This window comes from Podarcis raffonei, chromosome 8, assembly GCF_027172205.1.
Source record: "Podarcis raffonei isolate rPodRaf1 chromosome 8, rPodRaf1.pri, whole genome shotgun sequence".
Lineage (NCBI taxonomy): Eukaryota > Metazoa > Chordata > Lepidosauria > Squamata > Lacertidae > Podarcis > Podarcis raffonei.
Window position 1 is genome coordinate 59,329,308 of NC_070609.1, and position 23,309 is coordinate 59,352,616.

Here is a 23,309-nt window from a genome sequence, read left to right on the forward strand (position 1 = left end):
CTAGCCTCCCCGAAGGAGGGAGCAGTGACACAAGTGTAATGGTCAGAAGGAAAGTGGGAGGCTGCACGCGCGCGCCAAGTTCAAATGTGCAGGAGCGCGGGACAGCAGAAAACCCGGATTGGGAGCCAGGTCCTAAAGCCCGAAGGAGGGAGGGGGAAGAGTCAGGGGACTCAGCGTCAGAGGAGTCTAGGAAGGGTGAGACCCCGACTAGCAGGCGGACCCAGAGAAGGAAGGAACAGAGGAAGAGGTGGAGTAAGGCTAGAATCTTAAACTGGTGTCAGGGGGGAGGAGATTCAGATGGAGCTTCGGCGGTCTAAGGTTACAGACGTAGCGTTGCACGCTGCGCGTGTGGAAGTGAAACTGAACTTCAATAAAGACTTTTATACTAAAGAACGAAGCAGCGTTGGTCTTGTGTGAGCTGGGACCTTGGGCAGCGCTGACAGCGGCTTTATTGTTTTGTTTTTGTGACTGTGTGGAACCCAGTTCAGCTACTGATTGATTGATTGTGAGACTGCAGTACATTGCTTATTGCTTTTATTTTATGAATCAATGGCCTCGTTAGATAGCAAAATCCATGTCAAATTGCTGTTTTAGGGGTTGTTTTTGAAAGTCTGGAATGGATTAATCCATTTTGCATTACTTTCTATGGGAAAGTGCGCCTTGGTTTTGGAATGCTTTGGTTTTGGAACAGACTTCTGGAACAGATTAAGTTTAAGAACCAAGGTGCCACTGTATAAGCTTACTAGAATTAGTCCCCAGTTAGTTTTACATTTAGCCACCCTGGAAGAGGGGGGTGCATTTTGATCTGAAACGAGTAAAAGAGCATAAAATACATATGATTGAACATCATGATCATCGCTACTACTACTACTACTACTACTAATTACCCAGCCTTCACCCTAATGTCCTAGGATGGGTTATAACATTAAAACACAATATTAAAAACAGTTTAAAACAACTTACAATCACAAAAATAAGGTGGGATCTAAAAGTACACATCTCAATTGTCAAAAGTCAGGGTAAAGAGGTGCATCTTCATTATTCTCCAGAAGCTGTACAATGACGGTGACAAATGAACCTATATGAGGATGGAATTCCACAACTTAGGGGCCACCACAGATAATGCCCTCTTCCAGGTCTTGCCCCTGAGAACCTCTGGGGGAGGAGGAACTACCAAGAGGCCCCCTCTGATTATCTTAACACTCAGGAGGGCCTGTAGGGAAGCAGGTGGTCTTTCAGGTATGTGGGACTTCACTTGAGTTATTGATTCTGCCTCTTCAAATTCACAAGGACATTTCTGTTGACAATAGGGGATTTTTTTTGGAACCTCCCCTCCAGAACTGCTGCTGGATCTGTCCATTTCAGTCCTCTCGGTTTCTCATTGCTTCCTATCCTTAAATGGAGTTCTCCACATTTCTAGAACATTCAAGAACATTTTCATGCAAATTTATCCTAATAAAGAATTTTTTGAAAGCCCTGTTGACTAATGTACATACTTTTTGCCCCCCTAATATAATGCATTTTTCTTTGTTATTTTCGATAATGTTTTCATTTTCATGCCCTATGTCATGTAACATGTGCATACAAGCAACTCCCAATTTACGCGGGGGTTACATTCCAAGGCACTGTGCATTTAAGTGAAATCACATATATTTGAAACACTATTAAGAAAGCATGCAATCACCCTATTCAGCCCCACACTGCCCCGTTCTGCACCTTTTTGTGATTTTTGGGGGTCACTTTTGGGTTCGGTGCGATGTGTGAAGTGGTGGTCACGCACATATCAGATGCGCCTAAAATGGCCGTCTCCTGTATTTGCAAAAGCTTTTTAGTTGGAGAACAGAATTGCAAGTTTCAGATAAATGTGAATGTCAAAGAATGATGGTGGTTCATTTCTCATGTTGTTTCAGAGTGTGTGAATCATGTGGTTTTCTAAGCTTGCTATATTTCAAAAAGTCGCCCCCAAAGTTGTTGAGCTTTCTCTAGGAAACCACTGAAATGGTTGAGCTTCACAACTACTTGCCTCAGTTTCTTAATTTTTTTAAACTTAATGACTCCAGTCCGGCTGTGCTCATTCTGTTACTGGAGGGGAACCCTCAAAGGCACCAGCTACCTTCAGCACGGAAGGTGACCGAGAGCAGCAGAAGCTGTGGATTTCAATGAGGAAGACAGAAAATGTGGAAGATTTTTCTGCCCCAAACTGCAGTTGAGGCAAACTTAGCAGGGTTTTTATGAATAACCACCACCCCTCATGGAGGAGACCCAACAGCTTTCCTATAGCAGTACAGTGGTACCTCAGGTTAAGAACTTAATTCGTTCTGGAGGTCCATTCTTAACCTGAAACTGTTCTTAACCTGAAGCACCACTTAAGCTAATGGGGCCCCCTGCTGCTGCTGCGCCGCAGGAACACGATTTCTGTTCTCATCCTGAAGCAAAGTTCTTAACCTGAAGCACTATTTCTGGGTTAGCGGAGTCTGTAACCTGAAGTGTATGTAACCCGAGGTACCACTGTACTGTGACACTGCGGGGCGATTGAGTGGATGGACACTCTGCCCAGCTCTGACAGGAAAAAAAACACCCCAGCAAAAACCCCTGGGAACCCCCCCCGAAAAAAATCTAAAAATGGCCAGGCTTGTGGTGACTGTGTCGCCCCCCCCCAGCCAAGGAAAGTGACCTCTCATCACTTCCACTGCCGTTGGGGCGCAGCCTCCCCTGTATTTTTTTTTTTAAACCCACAGAAAACCGAAAAAAACCCTGAGTTGCCATATGTCCCAGAAATTCCTGACATCTCTTAAAATTCAAAAAAAAAAAATCCCCCCAGACACTAATTTAGGCGTCCAATTTCCATACATGTGCGGAATTTTCCGGACGTATGGCAAGTTCTTCACTTTACATGAGAACTGAACCTGACTGGAGCTCATGGGAATGAAGATCCAAAACAGCTGGAGGGCACCTGATTGGGGAATGCTTGCTCAGAGTTGAACAGCTGCTCCTGTAGCATTTCCCCCTTGCGTTTTCAGAGAAGTATGCGATTCTTGAAAGCCTGCTTGCCTTCCCCCCGCTTTTTTTTTTTTAAAAAGCAAGTATGGAGTCTTATTGCTCATCTTTATGCCCTGCCTTTCTGTTTTTCTCTCCCCCTTTCAACAGAACATTCCTCTCGCTAGAGCCCCGCATCCTTGCATGCTAACTATTTAAGATTTAAATCCAGCGTTGTAACTTTATAGCTGAAGACGACTCCTGCTGCGGGAAGGGAATGGGACAGATGGCGTGAGATATGAGTGTAATTTTACTGACAAAGCACTAAGCAACCCACAGAAGTAGTTCAAAATGCATCCATCTCTTTCCCAGTCGAAGGAAGTTTAGCAGTCACCAAAGCGCGGTCTCGATAATCGGTGGTTGTTGTTTGTGACGAGAAGGAAAAATTAGCTCTGTGAATAGGAAGGGGGAACGTTCACACTCTCTGCCTGCTTGTTTCCATCATCCCCAGGTTTTTTTTAAAAAATGAAAAACCCACACCATTCTATTTAAAATAAGTGCTGTGTTCACATATTTATCAAAAGCCACAGCAGAGCATGGGCTGCTCATAGAATCTGGACCCCTCCCATCTTGCTCTCTGGCCTTTATTCATTTAGCTCTGATCTGTTTTATAGCACAACCTCAGGCTTAAGATATTTGGAGCTCATTTGTACTGAATTGGAACAAAGCATTACACTCACCCCAGTCTCTGAGCATCTCTCCAGATGTTGCTAGACTCCATTAGCCCCAGCCAGCATGGGCAATGGTCAGGAACGATGGGTTTGGAGTTCAACATCTGGAGGGCTACATGTTTCCCATTCCTGGATTAAACCACAAAAAGTCCAGGTAGGTCTGGGAAGCTCCAGACAGGGAATCAATGCACTCCCCTGTTGTTTATCTCTAGCACCTGTTATTCTTAAGGTATACTGCCCCTGTCCATGCAGGTTCCCTATAGCTACCACAGCTCATAACTGCTGTATCCTTTCTGAAGTTATTTAATCCTTTTTTTTTAAAGTGTTCTGGTCTTTCAAACACAATATTTCTGAAATGTTATTGCTAGTCGGCTGTCGACGCTCTCAAATGTTGACTACTACCCCATCAGCTGTCAAATGCTGACAGCTACGCATCAGACATTTTGAAACGTTGAGTGCTATTAACAAATCATTGGCTGTTCAGGGGATATTTGTGATCAAATATGCAGAGGAGAATTTCTGGAGGCCAATTTCTTTCATCGCAACCCAGAGTGCCTTCTGGTGTGGGGAGATGAAGGCGGCCTTCAGACTGCCATTCTTCTGCAAGAGACATCCAAGGACGTCCTGGCATTGTAGTTTAATGCATTTAAAGTCGATTAAAGCTCCCTGTCTTCTCCAGAGGGACAAATGAACTTTTAAAAAGAAATGGGCATTTTTTTTGGGGGGGGGGGTTGGAAAGCGATGGGGAAATGCATTGAAAAGTGTGAGGTGAACAAATTACTAACAACCGCCCCCTGCTGCACAAGCAAGTCAGAATGAATGCACAGTGAAAATTGGATAGAATTAATTCATTTAAAAGCATTTCAAGATTACTTTTATTTATTTATTACATTTTAATCTCACCTCCCCCCCATTTTCACTTCACAACAACCCTGTGAGGTAGGTTAGGCCGAGTGTGAATGACTGGCCCAAGGTCACCCAGTGAGCTTTCATGGCTGAGTGGGGATTTGAACCCTGGCCTGTCCCAACTCACAGCCCCCCACTCTAACCACTGTGCCACATTGGCTGTCTGTGATTGTAACACCTGATTTTCCCCTGAAACTGTTGTGCCTTCCAGAGAAATGGGATGGCACATTTTGAAAACTAGTGAGCAATCAACTGATAAGAAATCAAGCGATGTACAGGCATGCTATGAGCCTAACCAGCATGCATCAAAGGCTACTTCTGATCCTAAATTAAAGATATGCTGGTCCACAGTGAGTTCATGTTTAATTTCAGAGCCAAATAAGAAGGAAACTATTTGAATAATAGATTGGAGGTGAGCATTCACAAATCCTCAGCCATGTCTGCCTTTTTCTCTGGGAATATGTAAGCGGGCCCAGCGGGTTCTCTGCACTCTGCGTCTCATTACTATTGACAAAGCATGAATTTATGTATTCGGAACGGCATGTGGCAAAATGTGTGTGAGGGGTTTTTATGAAAATCCTCCATTAGCTTTTTTTTTCATATTTTCTGGAGCTATTAAAATGTCACTTGGGGTAAATAATACGTGATAATGTACCTGATAAATCTCACCTGCTTTTGTTTGCTGTCTCGATGTGGTTTGGCAATAATTCAGGCCTTGGATGGCTTCATTGGTGCTCGCTCCACCGCCATAAAGAAATCCAAGCTTTTCTGCTTGTAATTCCAATTTCATCAAACCCAATTCTGTTATTCAAGGTGTCATGCGATGGGAATTTAAACAGCATCCTTTGTGCAGTGCTGCAATGCATCATCCCCTCCGGCTTAAGCAGTCTTTAATTTACCACAGTTATGGATGCATTTTGGCTTCTGTTTATCAACAAGGATCCAGGCTTACTGTGTGGTATAAGGTGGTAGAGAGCCTTTCCCAAGGAACCTGTGACTCTCCAGATGTTGTTGGATTACATCTCCCATCAGCCCCTCCCATCTCATTGACCATGATGGGTGAGGTTGACAGGACCTTGTGTACAACGACATCTGGAATTCCCCATACTTGCTATTATAGGTTAGAGATCTGCACCAGTTTGGTTGGTTCAGATCTTCTCATCACTTTGTGGAGCTTACTCCTCCCCTCCCTGATGGAATGGTCCACAGTTCCTGAGCCACCAAACCTCCCTTGTCTGTTGTCTTTCACAACAGCACACGCTCTCTTCTGCCCCTGGACCCTGTGTGAGATTTCCTCATGCTTCTTTAATACATAATTCTCTCAAGTGTTGTAGGTTTGAATAGTCAGTCTGGCTGTTGCCCCGAATCCCTTCCAATTCTTAGGGTCCTGTATCTGGTGAGGATTGGAATGCTGGCCACTGAAGAGTCCTCATCAGCATCCTAAAAGAATGAGCTAGGTTGCAAAATCTACAACTAAGTGATGCCACCCTCCGGGTCCTCCACCCCACTCACCTAGCTGTTAGGTAGGGGAGCAATAGCCAGGGAGTTGTATGTGAGCTGAGCTGGAAGCAGGCTGGAAGCTGGAGACACACAGACATGCTTGATCTGTGATGGATCCAAAGTTGCAATGAATGGAGAAGCAAGATCTTCATAGAAAAGCTGTGAGCCCCTCCAACTTATGCTCAGGTTGTATATATGTGTAAATAAAACAGTACATATTGTATTATAGTTCAAGCTGCTGTACTCAGCTCACTGCTTAATCTGGTCCCCTTCCATCAGCCAACTCTGAGATTTGTGCATTTTGATCTACCAGCTTCCAATTGGTTTCACAGCCTTCAGTTGCTCTCTAGACAGCATGCAACCATTCCTAGACCCTGTCTGTGGCTTTTCTTAGCTGCACTAACCTCTAATTTTCCCAAGAGAAGCTGTGTTGTTTGCTAACATTCTGTTGCCAACAGTTTCATTCTCCTTGATATATTAGAATGTTTCTTAACATTCCATGAAGGCCTACAAGCTCTGTCAATGACTTGCAGGGTCTCAATGAACAGTAGTCAGGTTTTTACCCTATCAGGGATGTAAGGACAGCCTAAACTGACTAAGGTTGCACTGCTACAACAGTACACAACCAATCAGATCTGACTATTTGCTGATATCGCTGAATATAAAAGAGGGCAATGATTCCTGGTCTGGTCATATAGAATCACTCAGTGAACTGATGGCGTAATTGAGGTCAAGCAAAGCCACTCTGGCTAATGCTTAAAGCGAATACTTTCATAGCAATTGGTGGTTGCTCCTGAAAAAACCCCCCAGTGAAATTGGAAGCAGAGAGATTTCTGTTGCTGATGAAAATGTTTGTGAATATTGCGTCTCTTTCCCTTTTTACTCTTTTGTTTAGTTTTAATGCTGAATACCTAAGCTGTGAACAAGCCATAACTGAGAATGTGCTTTAGGGTTATTCTCCTTGCATATCATGGACTCTAAAATAAATAAATAAATGCCAGATTCAAAATGCTAATATTTTATAATATAAAAGGGTAAACAGAAATAATCTTTAAAAATAAATAAAAATGTGTGTGTGTGTGTGTGTGTGTACAATCCTCCCTCTTCTATTGATGGTCCCTTACAATAAAATCAATAATCAAAATGCAAATACTGCACCTAGCATGTTGCAGTGTTAAATGCAGACACAGGTAATGCCAAAACTGTAATGGGCATGAAAAAAGAGTAGTATTGTGAGGGTGGTTTGGAGAGACTGGAAAGAGTTGGTGTTTTTGTGTGCTCTTGCACCATTCAAAGCTTCTGTCATTATGATGGAGGTTCAAAGCAGATCCAGACTTGGCTCATGGTATAGTGATTGGCAGCAGCTTGCAGTCACATGGCATTGTGGGTGACGGTACTTGATGGCCTGGCAAAAACATCCCCCAGCCATATCAATTTGTATTTCGTGTCCTATAATATTCGACTTTAGCATCTGACAACATGGCACATTGTTGTCTCTTTCTGCCCTCTTACTCTTTTGCTTAGTTTTAATGCTGACTACCTAGACTATGATCCTCTTGGTGTTTTTTGGTAGGATTTGGTAGCTGCCACAAAGTCATTATTATTTTATTTATTTATATTTATAGCTCACCTTTCCTCCAAGGAGCTCAAGGTGGCATGCAAGGTTCTCCTTCTCCTCATTTAATCTCCGCAACAACCCTAGGAAGTATGTTAGGCAGTAGCAGGGCAAGTTCACCCAGGGAACTTTATGGCTGAGTGGGGATTTGAACCTTGGTCTCCCAGGTGCTAGACTGGCACTCTAACCACTATGCCATGCTGGCTTTCTTGTGCTCAGGTTCAGCTTTCAAGCTTTTCATTGAGGCATCCAATTAGCCGCTGTGAGAAGAAGACAACGCACTAGATGAGCCATTGGCCTGATCCAGATGGGCTGTTCATATTCCCTTCTCTCCATAAAGCTTTCGAGAGTCTGCTTTCCAGGTTAGCACCAACCTACAAAGACTGCAAGCCAAGCACTGCTGTGAGACACACACACACACACACACACACACACACACACACACACACACCTCAGACATTCTTAACATGTTGACTTAGATCTTTCTTGGTTTTAAAATGGTTATCTTGTCTCTGGGAATAGAAGAGTCCCACCTCGGAGCCTCGCCAAGCAGCTGTATGATCAGCTAGAAAAAAGTATTACGAGCGACGCTGCTTAAAAATGCAAATGTGCCAAGTGTTTACAATTGCGTTTATGCTCCATTGCCATGTTTTTGCTGGGATTTCTGTTTAAGCACATTAAGATCCACATAATGAAAATGCAGCAGTGTATCCCCCGAGGCAAGCTGATTTATCTCTCCGAAAGTTTGCGACTGTAACTTAACGGAGGCTTTCTCCCCCACTCCCCACTTTTGCTTGGCTTCGCCGGGGTCTTCCTTGTTCAGAAACAAGAACGTGAGAAGAGTCTGCTGAATCAGACCAATGGCCCATCTGGTCCAGCATCCTGCTCTCATAGAGGCTGACCAGATGCCTGTGGGAAACCTTCAAGCAGGATTGGACCACAAGATCACTCTCCCCTCCTGTGGTTTCCAGCTGCTGGTGCTCAGGAGCATCACTGCCTCCAACTGTGGAGGCAAAGCATAGCCATCACGACTAGTGGCTATTAATGGCCATTTCCTCCATGAATTTGTCCAGTCTTCCTCTTAAAGCCATCCAGGTTGATGGTCATCATTGCCTCCTGTGGGAGCGAGTTCCACCCCTTAACTACCGTATTTTTCGCTCCTCTAAAATCTAAGGGGAAATGTCTGTGCGTCTTAAGGAGCGAATGTGTGGTCCCTGGGGTTGGGGGGGGGAACCCGGGCTTCCCCCACCAGCCCCGCAAGCTCCGGGAGAAGCGGCGAAACTGTGCGCAGCAACACCGCTTCCCCCCGACCTGTTTTGGGGACTGGGGGCGGGGGAAGCCTGAGCATTCCCCACCCCAACCCCCAAAACAGGTACTTTTTTTGGGGGGGGGTTGGAACCCCCCCCCAAAATAGGTGTGCCTTATGGTCAGGTGTGCCTTATGGAGTGAAAAATATGGTATGCGCTGCGTGAAGGAGGACTTTCTTTGATCTTTTATCGGATGTCCACAAGGAATTCTTGTGTGTGTACCTTTTCCTCGTTCAGTATAAAAGAAGGGAGTGGGCACAGGATGTTGGACATAACATTATGTTTGCTGACTGGGAACAGTTGTGGACCACTGGTATGAAATTTATGGCATGTAATGCCTTAAGAGAGAATATTATGAAAATGATATATAGGTGGTACATGACACCAGTCAATCTAGCAAAAATCTACCATTTGCCCGATAATAAATGTTGGAAATGTAAAGAAAATGAAGGTACATTCTTTCACCTTTGGTGGACGTGCCCAAGGATAAAGGCTTTCTGGGAAATGATATATAATGAAATGAAAAAGGTATTTAAATATACCTTCTTGAAGAAACCAGAGGCCTTTCTCCTGGGCATGGTCGGCCAATTGGTGTCAAAGAAGGATAGAACTTTCTTTATGTATGCTACAGCAGCAGCAAGAATACTCATCGCAAAGTATTGGAAGACACAAGACTTACCCACTCTGGAAGAATGGCAGATGAAAGTGATGGACTATATGGAGTTGGCGGAAATGACTGGCAGAATCCGAGACCAGGGAGAAGAGTCGGTGGAAGAAGATTGGAAGAAATTTAAAGACTACTTACAGAAACATTGTAAAATTAATGAATGTTAAAATGATGTTGGAATGGACCTAAGTGGACTTAGTAATAAGATCAGTAAGAGTACTTAAAAATGGTAGGACAATTGGTTAAGGTATAAAGATGTAAATTTGATGAAAATCAAGCTAAATGTTATAATGAAAAAGGGGTAAGGATATGCTGAACTAATGACATGACTGGGAATACAAAAAAGGGAGGCGTGAGGAGGTCAAAGAAACAAGCTAATGAGAATTTTGGAAAAATGAGAAAATCGAGTTGGTTTTTAATTATTTTTCTTTTGTGTTGTTATGTGTTTGAGTGTTTTTTTTTGATGTATTTTTTGTAGTTTTCTGTTTTTGTATGTTTTCTTTTCTGTTATGACTATTTTCTGTTCTGTTTGTTAAAACTTTAATAAATATCTTTAAAAATAAAATAAAAGAAGGGAGAAAAGGAGCAGCCCTTTATTTATTTGTTCCTGGTCGAAAGAGGGCCCTGTTCAATTTGATATCCTTGTTGTCCCTGCCTCTTCTTCCCCACGTGCAGTAGCTCATCTAAAGAGCAGTTAGCAAATACAAACCAGAGTTTGTGTGTGTTAACGTGGTGAGAGACCATCTTACATTGCTGGGTATATTAGAAGCGTCGGGCTTGCTGTTTGAAGACTGCTGCACCAGCTGCAAGTTCATTTCCAGGTCCAATGGAAGGTGCTCATGTGATTGTTGATAGCCCTAAATGACTTAGGGCCCCTAATATCTGAATAGCTTTCGCCTTCCCTACAGAAACTTATGAGTGTTCAGATTGGCTCTCTTGGTACTTCTAGCACCCTTTGATATTTGGGAGGTTGACAGCCAGGGAAAGAGTCCCGAGGCAGATTTAGGGGAGCACGAGTGGTTTGGTCGCACTAGGTGTGGAGCCTCGGGTGCATCACAGTGGACATCACACCTATGAAGTAGATTGGAGTCTGGGGTTTTGGTGTTGCACGGGGCGCCACTGAAATTGGAGACCCCAAGGTCTGCCACTAAAAGGGCCTACGTTGTTGCAGCCCCAAAGTTGTAGGATTCCCTACCCACACAGGTGATTCTGAGCCTTCCTTGTGTAGCTTTCATGTTATTCTAAAGATGCACGTCTTTCCCCTGGCCTTTGACATTCTATTGTCTTGATCGTAATGTGAAGGGCAGGAAAAGTTATTGTGTGACCAGGCGGTGACAGCCCCAGCCCCCAGGGATCATAAGGAAGGAATAAAGACTCTGAAAATGTTATATGGAATTAAAATCAGGCCACAACTTTATTAAACTTCCGAATGTAGGAAGACCTTGGCTTAGGCCTTGGTGTGTATTCCTCCCAGTCCTACAGCCAGGGGAACTGGGGCACATCAGGGTAAATGGGATATGGGGGTGCTCTGTAAGACGTAAGTGTAGCAGGCAGTCCAGCCCATATCACCACATGCAGGGTAGTTCACTCACAATCTTTTAGTGTATGGCCAGTGACACCCATTACATATGACCCCTTTAAGAGGGGACCCTGGAATCGCAGCTGCAGGGGGGGTGAGTCATCACTTTACCCCCCCCCCCCATATAGGGAAGAAAAGACGAAAGGATTCCACCCAAGGCCATAACCGCCAAAGTTGTGACAAATTGCTACGGGGAAGACAAAACCTGCAAATGCAGGAAAATTTCTTCCTGGTCCTTAAACAGCAACCAGCCAGACCATAGCAGCACCCACTAAACAGGAAGAAAAACTTAACCTGCAAACAAGAAAACATTAAATTAAGGGAGGGTAGGGAGGGTGAATCTCCTAAGCCAACTGCCTGGATACTGGCTAGCTCCATTTCCCAGCAATGAAACTTGACTACTGAGGCTGGGCGTGAACCTCCAAAAATTAACACTGAGAGGCAGGCCAGTCCCTGTTTGCCAGTAAGTTCCCTGGGAACTGTAGCACTGCGTGTGATCCCGCAAAGGGCACCCACAACGTAAAGTGTGAGTGCTCATTATATCATGTATAAAGTGCTCACCTGATTGTTTAGATCAACCACTGCAGAAGGAAAGTGTCCTTTCCCAAAATTCATTAGGCATCAATAAAATTGGGCACTTATTGAGGAAAAACCCAGTTGTTTTCCTTATTGCTTTTATGGTAACCAACACGCCTCCCCCTTTTATTTCCTTGGACGCAGTGTGGCTACCATAATGTTGCTTCATCCTGACCTCTGACTGGGTGGACCTGAGCCACGACTGTCAACACACTGATTTGACGCAGTCAAATGTAAGCAGAAATTAAGAAACTTAGCATTGGCACCATTTAGTGGCGCCTGGTTATTTTGAGCTGTCCTCAAGAGTCTGTGGACGTCAGCCCAGTTTCTATTTACACCCTCTGTGTTTTCTTCACAGCGCAGAGCTCTGCCAATTAGATCATGTGACTTAAACTGTTATGTGGCGATGGCTCAGAATGTTGGGGGCAGTGCCTTCACTTGCATCTCCTAAGATGGCACCAAAGAAGGCTTTTCGCAGTGCTTCTTGGAGATGTTAGAGCAACTTTCCCTAAGCTGGTGCTCTCTGGACATTACAGGACTCCAGCTAGGGATGGAGGAGAAATCGGATTCAGTTCAAACTTAAAAACAAATCTACCGTATTTTTTGCTCTATAAGACTGACTTTCCCCCTCCTAATAAGTAAGGGGAAATGTGTGTGTGTCTTATGGAGCGAATGCAGGCTGCACAGCTATCCCAGAAGCCAGAACAGCAAGAGGGATTGCTGTAGCAATCCCTCTTGCTGTTCTGGCTTCTGGGATTCAGAATATTTTTTTTCTTGTTTTCCTCCTCCAAAAACTAGGTGCGTCTTATGGTCTGGTGCGTCTTATGGAGCGAAAAATACGGTACCTGATTCACACTTTTCGAAATGATGCATGAAACGAACCACAGCTTTCTTTCGAAAATTTGCACGTCTCTGAATTTTGCAATGCAGTTCCTCGTTCAGATCACCTGTACAAGCACTAGGGTAGCTCGTGCATTGCAAAATAATAATAATAATAAAAAATGCACCTATTACTGAAAATAACATGCACAAAGGCATTATATTGGGGGGAAGTTCTTTTGCAAAAATGTGTGTGTGTCAGGAGAAATTTACACAGGAATGTGAACGGATTTTCATGAGGACTGAAAAATACATTTTTATTTTTATTTTGCAAACTGATGTGGAGAACTGAACTTAAGAGTGGACAAATAAGAAACTGAAAGAAATTGAAGGGTTAGATTTACTTATCCATATCACCATCCAACATGGCCAGTGCTCAGGGGTGATGGGGTTATAGCTCAGCAACCTCAGAAGGGCACCCGCTGGAGGAAGTTTCAGGGTCTTATTTCCCATTTTGTCTTTGAGGCTTAATAATATAAGAACAGAAGAATATAAGAAGAGCCCTGATGGACTAGGCCACTGTCCCCTCTAGTCCAGCATCTTGTTCTTACAGTGACTCGCCAGATGTCTATGGGAAACCCTAAAGCAGGACTGGAGCACAAGAGCCCTCTCCCTTCCTGTGGGTCCCATCAACTGGTATTCAGAAGCATTGCTGCCTCCAACTACGGAGGTAGAGCATAGCCATCATGGCTAGTAGCCATTGATAGCCCTCTCACCCAGGAATTTGTCTAATCTTCTTTTAGAGCCATCCAAGTTGGTGGCCATCACTGCCTCCTGTGAGTGCAAGTTCCATAGTTTAACTAGGCTCGGCATGTAGGATTATTTTATTTTCTCTGCCCTGAATCTTCCAACATTCAACTTCTCTGGGTGGCCTCACAAGTTCTAGTGTTAAGAGAGAGGGATACAAACTTCCTCTCTATCCACTTTCTCCATGCCATGTATATTTGATTTCACTTTTCCAATTAAAAAAAAAATTTTTTTTTAAAGAATTTCTCTCAGGCTATTTTATTTAGAGACTTGAAAGGGGTGGAAGGAGAAATGGCACCCTAGACATGGTAGAGCTGTCAGCACTGGTAATGCCACGTCTGTTAATTCAACCTACATTTGACAGTGTCGAGCTGCGTCTGGCTATTTCCAGCTGTCCTTATCGTTTGTGGATGTCAGCGCCGTTTTGAGTCACACTCTGTGTTTTCTTGCAGTGCTGAAACCGAGACATCTTCTTTTTTTAAATCCATGAATAATTGCGAATGGGTCAAACATTCAATGAAGTTCACTATGCATTCAGCTTCTGTGTCTCCAGGGAGGTATTCATACGGAAAATACAACCATGGCTGGAGTGTAATGATGGGTGCTGAAAACTCTGCTTCTGTGATTGTCCTTGGAAAGCTGCAGCTATATTTAATGGTGCTCCAGCCATACCTTTCTTTCTCTACCTGAATCAGGATGAAACAGGGCTTAGGTTTCCTTTGGGTGGTATCCAGCTAAGTCATACCCACAGGAGTTCCACTGAAATCATTGGATCTGTGCCAAGACCACATTACACCGGTCTTGAAAGACCTACACTGGCTCCCAGTATGTTTCCGAGCACAATTCCAAGTGTTGGTGCTGACCTTTAAAGCCCTAAACGGCCTTGGTCTGGTATACCTGAAGGAGCGTCTCCATCCCCACAATTCAGCCCAGACACTGAAGTCCAGCGCTGAGGGCCTTCTGGCAGTTCCCTCGCTGCGAGAAGCCAAGCTACAGGGAAGCAGGCAGAGGGCCTTCTCGTTAGTGGCACCCGCCCTGTGGAACTTACCCTCCCACCAGATGTCAAAGAGAAAAACAACTACCAGAGTTTTAGAAGACATCTGAAGGCAGCCCTGTTTAGGGAAGCTTTTAATGTTTAATAGATTATTGTATTTTAATATTCTGTTGGAAGCTGCCCAGAGTGGCTGGGGAAACCCAGCCAGATGGGCGGGGCATAAATAATAAATAATAAATAAATATAATAAATAATAAATAATAAATAATAAATAATAAATATAATAAATATAATAAATATAATAAATATAATAAATATAATAAATAATAAATATCATAAATAATAAATAATAAATTACTACTACTACTACTACTACTACTACTACTCATTGGAGGAAGCACATGGTACAATGACAATAACTCCATTGGTGTCCATGGGTCTGTTCTGAGAATGACATAGGCTGGAATCCAAACTGTGCCCCAGGGATTTAGAATTATAGAATGTAAAGTTGGAAGGGAGCCAAAGGATCATCCAGTTCAATTCCCTGCAATGTAGGAATCACAGCTAAAGAATCCCTGTCAGATGGCCATCCAACCTCTGCTCAAAAACTTCCAGTGATGGAGAGTCCGCTACCTTCTGAGGGAGTCTGTTTCACTGTTGGACAGCTCTCACCATCAGGAAGTTCTTCCTTATGCTTAGTCAAAAGGTCCTTTGTTGTAATTTGAATCCATTTGTTTGAGTCCTTCCCGGCTTGCTGCAAATTGGTTTTGGGATTGCAGCTTAAGTCAAGCTTTCAACAAAGTCAGAGAAGTGGAGCAGGTGGACATGTACTAAGCAACTTGGTTTCAATTCCCTACTGAGCTATGCAGCTCTCTAGCTCTCTCAAGATCTCTGGCTTTAAGATGTAAGCTTGCTAAGCAAAGGTTCTTTGTTTCTTTTGTTTGGATTGGAAAAAAGCTGAGCTGTGTGTGAAAGTGCTCTGATCGAACATGCTTAGCTCCTGCAAGGTTAACCATGAACATAACTGAACAGGAAAACTTTTAAAAATCTAGGTGCATACCGCAGCAAAGCCAAAGCTAGGTGGCCCTATTTCAAAACAAGGAGGGGAATAATTTCTAATATCTATTGTTTCCTACTTGAAGCAAGAGCCTCAGCAAGGTTAGACTGCAGTTCTTGGATGTCCGTGTTCTTCTATGGAACGCACCTCCCTTCCATTTGAAATGCTTTACCTGGCGTCATCCTAGCTAGGTAACTTTGCCGATTGCAAATCCGGCTGCTCAACAAGATCTCCTGCTGTGATGGTTTGTAATCTCTGCTAGGTTTGTTGTCGTGAAACTGGGATTGTGGGAATCTGGAGGCAGGGGAGTTTGGGAGCTGGGGGGAAAAGGGCATCCCCTCTTGCTAGTGTGACGCTAATTACCAATGACACATCTAAATACCTCGTGTGCACAAGGGGCCCACGAATGCATGAATAAAACATGTCCCAAACGACAAACTGTCAGAATGCTAAAGATGTCGCTGCCTGCTGCAAGCAGACGATGCTCCTTGCCAGTGGTGGTTTTGTTTGCAAATGTATACTAGATTGTGCTATTGGTCTCTTCGAAATACATCTCTACCTCCCTTGACGAAAAGAGGAATCAACCCGCTTCCAACAACCACCCATTGTTCTGGGGTTATGTCAAATGCAAACCATATTTAATGTGCTGTTGTTGTTGTTGTTACAGTTTGTTTATTTATTTCCTATTTTGATTTGATTTAATATTTGTAGTCAGCCTTTCCAAAAACAACAATGATGAGCTCAAAGTAGCTCGGGGTAATGTTAAAAGTTAAGAAACATTACAATCGCTATAATTGCATCGAAAATGCAAAAGCGTATAAATAAGGTGAAAAACAAGTTAATCAAACAATTAATACAATCCAGTGCAAAGTCATCGTGTTTCAAAATGCTAGAAATGGTTGCTGAGTACCAGCCCTGAGCCAGTTAGTTGAAGGGTCTTCTTTTTTCTTTTTGAGGGTTTACTTGTCATTTTGATTTTGAAAATAATCAACAGAGAAAATCCTTCCATTACAATTAAATTATTAATTGCCTTCTAAGCCCCCGTCTCCAAGTGATTTACACTAAAGTTAATTAAAAAACAGTTAAAAACAACAAATGCATTTAAAACAAAGCTAAAACCCCAACAAGTGGGTGCTCATGGTAAAGACCCATCTATCCAGCTGGGGAAATATTTCAGAACACAAATGTCTTTAACTGTTTCCAGAAAGTGGAGATAGTGGGTGCCTGTCATATTCCAGTGGGCTTCTGGGATCTTTGGATCTTGCAGGAGAAACTCTCCCACAGACCCCAGCAATCTACTCTCCCTCTTGCATGTGTGCACAAGATTTCTGTAAACACTTGGACTACTTAAAGCACAAATAGGAAGGTAAGCAACCCAAGACGGATGGATATGTGGCCTTGGTTCTTCGTCACTTCTCTCTGTGTGTTGTCACTGTTTGCTCCACCCAATAAGGTCATTGCCTAGCTACCTGATGGTAACCTTGCCTGTTACGTGGATAGAAAGTGTGCTTGTGCTTAGTAGTGTTAAGTTGGAAGCTTATAAAAGTCGATGTGCCTTTATGGGGTTGGAATCCATTTCCCCAATGGCTGCTGCTTTGACCAAAATAAAGCTGACTTAAACGTCACAATTGGTGTAGTTACTGAAGAAATCCACAACACCACTGGCTTTGTCTTGGGTTCTCATTTGTCTCAGGCTGCCTCTCCCTTCAATACCTGCTTGTCTGCTTCACAGTTCACTCTTCAGGCTGCCAGCTCTGATGTGCCATGATGTTTTGGACCAGCCCTTTTTAAAGGAAATGAATGATGGAGCAGAATCCAAAGTCTCCACAAAAGGACTTGATTTATGGCAGAGAAGCCTCTCGTTCAGATGCGGTTCTGTTTGGCTGAGCATCTGACTTGCAATGCCATGGAACTGATTCTCTAGGGAGAAAAGACGAACAGATGAAATTCAACCAGAGAATTTCAAAGCAAAGGGGAGAACCTGCAGCCTCGATCCAGCAAACCTGGGGAGCTGATTGCCAGAATGGAGCTGGTTGGCTCAAACTATACACCACTCGGCCATAGCTGAAGCTTGCAGAGCATCTCATCAGATGGGCCAGCCAAATAAAAGCAAATAGGCAGCAGGAGAAGTAAAGGGCTCACTGCTCTCTGGCTTATGATTCATTTTCAGACATTGTGGCTGAATCTGTGTCTCCCAGATAGGCTGACATAACCCACAGCAGAGGCACAGGAGCACCATTGAACAGGAAGCCATTGGCACTGATGGCTCACTCAATCATCACAGCCATTATCACGTTAAATCAGTTGCCCAGGAAGCTGCCGCAGGGACTTGCCCCAGTAGTATCTTTCAGAAATCACTCTGCATTAGCCATGATGGCGACGGCGGCAGCCGGTTGAATTTAATGCTGGGGAAAATGAGAACTTGAAATTAGAATAGCTGTCTAATTCTGAGAAGCAGAAGAAGCAAAGAACTTAGGAGACATGAATTAAAGTCCTCCTAGATGCAGAGCGTGGTTAAACTATGGAACTTGCTTCCTCAGGAGGCAGTGAGGGCCACCGACTTGGAGAGCTTTTAAAGAGGATCAGACAAATTCATGGAGGAAAGGGCTATTGATGGCTACTAGCCGTGATGAAGGCTCTGCCTCCACAGCAGGAGGCAGTAATGGTTCTGAATACCGGTTGCTGGAAACCACAGGAGGGAAGAGTCATCTGGTAGTCGAGTCCTGCTTGAGGGTTTCGTGCAGGCATCTGATTGGCCACTTTGAGAAGAGGATTCTGGATGAGATGAGCCATTGGCCTAATCCAGTAGGCTCTTCTTAAGGAGCAGACTCTTTGAGGAGGCAATCAAGATAGATCCATCCTAGACATCCCTCCAGGGGTTAAACATCTTTTCCTGTATCGTCTGATGTTAGTGACTGTTCCTCAAATGGTCCTTGAACCCCTCCCCCCATCATCTTTGAGTGTATTTCAATTTTTACAGAAGGCTGCCTTGCGCAACAGCAGCACTGCTTCCCCGCCACCACCAACGGAAAGGCCTTTTCTGCTTCATTAAAAATGAATTGATCATGAAATGCTTTTTCATTGTATTCCTTCCTTTGGTATTCAAGTAGTGCCATTTACCCCACAACAAAACAGGCAGCTGGGAAGAGCCATATCTCTGTCCCTAATGTTTGCATGCCGACACACGGAGAGCATCTTGCTATTCATTATTTGACAGTAGTGTTTTTATTACGAGGGAACCTGTTCATTGACCGGAAGGAAGGGACGTGGGTGAAATCAACAGCAGAAGTGGTTCTTATAGACAAATTCGTGACGGAGAGGGCTATTGATGGCTACTAGCCATGAGGCATATGCTATACAAACACAGTTCTGTATACCAATATAGGCGGGGTATAAATAATAAAATCATCATCATCATTATTTAATCCCTACAACAACCCATGTGAGGTAGGCTGAATGGGGATTCGAACCCTGGTCTCCCAGGTCCTAGTCTGACATAGTACACCATGCTGCTCATCTTTCACTCTTCTTGCCCATTTTAACTTGTCTGTTAGCTTTTCAGTGAGGACTACATGCCACACTCTTCTATACCAAAGTTTTAAAGCACAGTTGTACCTTGAATCTTGAACGCCTTGGCTCCTGAACAAATTGGCCCCTGAACGATCTAAACCCGGAAGTGAGTGTTCTGAGTTTTGAACGATTTTTGGATGCCGAATGTCCAATGGGGCTTCTGCGGCTTCCGATTGGCTGCAGGAGCCTCCTGCAGCCAATCAGAAGCCGCGCTTTGGTTTTTGAACATTTTGGAAGTCAAATGGACTTCTGGAACGGATTCCGTTCGACTTCCAAGGTATGACTGTAGCTCCTTTAAGGTGTTTCCAGAAGCTGGCGACGACCATATGTGCTGCCACCAGAAGAAATCCAATTAAAGCTTTGTCAGTGAAGTCCTGATTTTCATTTGTAAATAGGCTCAACGGTGCCAACTCTGGGGTTTTCATGACTTGCCGGTGTGTGATTTTGTAAATTTCCTGCATTATCTGATCCCAGAACATTGACACTTTCAGGCATAGCTACTGTGTTAGGTGATTGGCAGGTGGGTAGCCACACTCACCAGTCAGACTTGACCCATGGTGATTAGGGGAGGTAACAATCTGTTGGCCACACCCACACCTTGCTCTAAAAAATGTCACCAGATCCTCTGCAATGTGCACTAAGATTGCATGACTGATGCTCAGTGACTCCACAGAAACAACTTCACCTGGAAAGCTCTAGGCTTTATTTCACCCAGATCAAAGACCCAGTTTGGCAACCCCCATGTGCATTGGCGTGCACACACACACACACACACAGGCTGGAAGCCTCAATGGTGCCCCTCTGGAGGCTCCATCCAGGGCAAAAAACCTGGCTAGACCCCCCAGAGCCACGGCTCTGCCTGTAGGTGGAAAGTTTTGTGTCTGGAAGGGTCTTGAAACCAAGCTTTATGAGGAATAGTTAGAAAAGTTGCTGAAAACATGCATTGCAGGAGTTGGGACTAGATAACCCTCGTGGTCCCTTCCAACTCTATGATTCTATGACCTGGTTTCACCTGTTTTAGGGAATTTCCTGCCCAGTACTATATTTTCATTTGGCTGCTTTACTTTGATTTGCAGATCCTCTAGGGGGCTATATTTAATAAATATAAACTCTTCTCGATAAAGCTGTGTCCTGAGTCTTCTTTAAGGCAAGTTGCCAATGTGCCCACTGGTCCAAAAAGACTGGTGGCTCTTGCCTTGCAACCCTAGTCACCATAGCAGAGTTGTTATTGTTGAGTTGCTGTTGTTGTCGTTGTTTGTGCTCATCCTGTGAACCCATTTCAGAGACCCCAAAGGCAAGGACCTTGGTTAATGGTTTAAGCCAGTGGTGGCTAAACCTGGCCCCCAGATGTTTTAGGACTACAATTCCCATCATCCCTGACCACTGGTTCTGTTAGCTGGGGATGATGGGAGTTGTAGTCCCAAAACTTCTGGAGGGCTGAGTTTGGCCTCCACTGGTTTAAGCTAATAGCAATCTGTTCAGCTCAGGCAGCTTCCAGCATCAAACAGAGACCCACCAAGCTCCATTCCTGCTGGAAGGCAGACTGTTCAGTGTCAGGAGATCCAGTATTAATGTCCCATTACTAAGATATTATCTCCAGCTCATAGCGATGCCCATGCACAGTTCAGGTTAGGTTTAGCAGTACATCAAGGAAGTTGATTTCATGCCAAGGCTGAATATGCAGCTCCTGTCCCCCCTCCCCTTGCTCAGGACTACAATCTTTTCCCTTTCATTATTAATCAAAGCGTTGGTCATTTTGACCCTCTGCAACACATCAGCTTCATTAGCCATCTGGCCTCCCATGGAAAGCTCCAACAAGCATTAAAGTCGAACAAATACAGCAGTTAAGCGTAGAGTGCAGCCACACTGGGATAGAAAACGGGGCTTTTTGTGGGGGGAGTTGGTAGTTACAAACAGGAGCATAGAATCAGAATTGTAGAGCTGGAAGGTATTCCCAAGGATCAACCCCCTGAACTGCAGAAAACACAGCTAAACAATCATTGGCAGATGGCCACCCAACCTCTGTTCAGAAACCTTCAACAAAGGGGAGTCTACCAGCCCCCCAGGTCACCCATTCCACTGCCAGACAGCTCTTAGCCTCAGAAAGCCATTCCTAATGTTTGTCTTGAATCTCCTTTCTTGACATTTTAATCCATTGGTTCGGGTCCTCCGCTCTGGAGCAGCAGAAAACAAGCTTGCTCTATCTTCCACATGGCAGCCCTTCAGATATTTGAAGATGGCTACCATCTCACCTCTCAGTCTTCTCTTCTCCAGGTTGAACATCCCCAACTCCTTCAGCTGTGGTTCCTCATAAGCACTGGTTTCCATGAGAAGCCACACCTACCCAAATCATCTCTTCTGCCCAGTCTACAAAGGTGCCCGAGTCCTCGGCTGGTTCTAGTTCCAATCATACCAATGCTCAATGTAGCTTTTAGATTATGGAATTAGGAACGTACCCCTCAAAATCTAGTTATTTGTGAAGCCTCATTCTGGGTGCATTATGTGTGAAGTGACTTTTCCTGGCAGTGCATGACCCAGAAAGCAGTGGGGAGGCGGCATCATGCTCTCATGGTACCTCCCAAGAAGTAGGATGGGCTGAGGCTTTGAAAGGTCTCACCCACGAGGGCTTGGGGCCATTTTGCCCCATAAGCTTCCCACCCACCCTCAGGTTACAGCCTAATGTAACTACTTGGGTCACTAGTTGATGGGGCCAGAAAGTAATTTGTTCCAAGTGACCTTAATTCACCATTGGTTGTCTCTCTGGTTGTTGTTGTTGTTTTTTTTTTTGCCTTCCCCTCAGCAAAATATGACTTATCTATATTAGGCATATGGCAATACAGTGGTACCTTGGGTTAAGTACTTAATTCGTTCCAGAGGTCTGTTCTTAACTTGAAACTGTTCTTAACCTGAAGCACCACTTTAGCTAATGGGGCCTCCCGCTGCCGCCGCACAATTTCTGTTCTCATCCTGAAGCAAAGTTCTTAACCTGAGGTACTATTTCTGGGTTAGCGGAGTCTGTAACCTGAAGCGTATGTAACCTGAAGTGCATGTAACCTGAGGTACCACTGTATTTTGTTCCAACTGTGGGTGGAAATGGTACAGGGCAGGATCAGCATAGGAAAGGGGCCTCTCTCTCTCTCTCTCTCTCTCTCTCTCTCTCTCTCTCTCTGTGTGTGTGTGTGTGTAGGATTCACCATGCCCTAAGCATCTCTTACCCTGGTAAGTGAGACCATGGCAGGGTTCAATGCTGTACACTTTTCATGTTGAGGGTTTGGATAGCTCCCAATCCCGGTGAATTCCATTCCATCAGCAGGAAATGAGTGGAAAGATGATCACCCTACTGTCATGCCAGCCCTGCCTGCCTGCTGCAGTCAGTAAATATTTGGCCTGATTTTTCACCCAACACCAGGTGTCCTGTTCCACTTATTTCACTGTTCTCATGGGCTGCAGTATGTGCCTGCCAGAGCAAGAGCTCTCAGTGTTAGCTTATAGAGTGCTTTCTTGCAGCAGATCCATTAGCTGCAGTAACCCAAACTAAAATGTTTTTGAGGATGGCATTTCTTGACTTGGGCTTTTTTTTTTAAAAAAAGAAGCGATCTGCACTTGCATGCACCCACCCAAATAAAACCCTAAAGCCAGAATTAATTCATGCAATTTAAAACATGACACACAATTAATATCTCAGTTCTTACTGTTTTAATTTTACCCCAGAACAATCCATCTGCTCAGTTATTGCAGCAAGCTAATAACTGTATTGGATTTCGCTGGATCATTTGTAGATTATCTTTTGCCCTGCTTTTTTTTCCCCAAGAAAAGAAATGATACAAAAGTGAAATAGCCTTGGTATGAAAGTTAACAATTAAATCAAAGTTTTTTTAAAAAAGTAGTTTACAACTCCTTTTCCTTCTCACAGATCAGTCCCACTTCCCAGGGAACTCTGGGAATTGTAGCTCTGTGGTGGGAATAAGGGCTTCCTACAGTGCTGGATTTAGTTTAATGAGGACAGTTCCCCTACACAGGGTGCCAAGCGGAAGGGCACCACAAAGTTGGGAAGATACATACTTGAGATCCGTTAGGGGGGCACCAAATTTTGGCCTCTCACAGGGCGCCATGTTATGAAAGAAAACTAAAGTCCACTCCTGGCCTCCTAACAACTCTAGGTACTCTTAACAAACTACAGCTCCCAGAAATCTTTGGGGGAAATC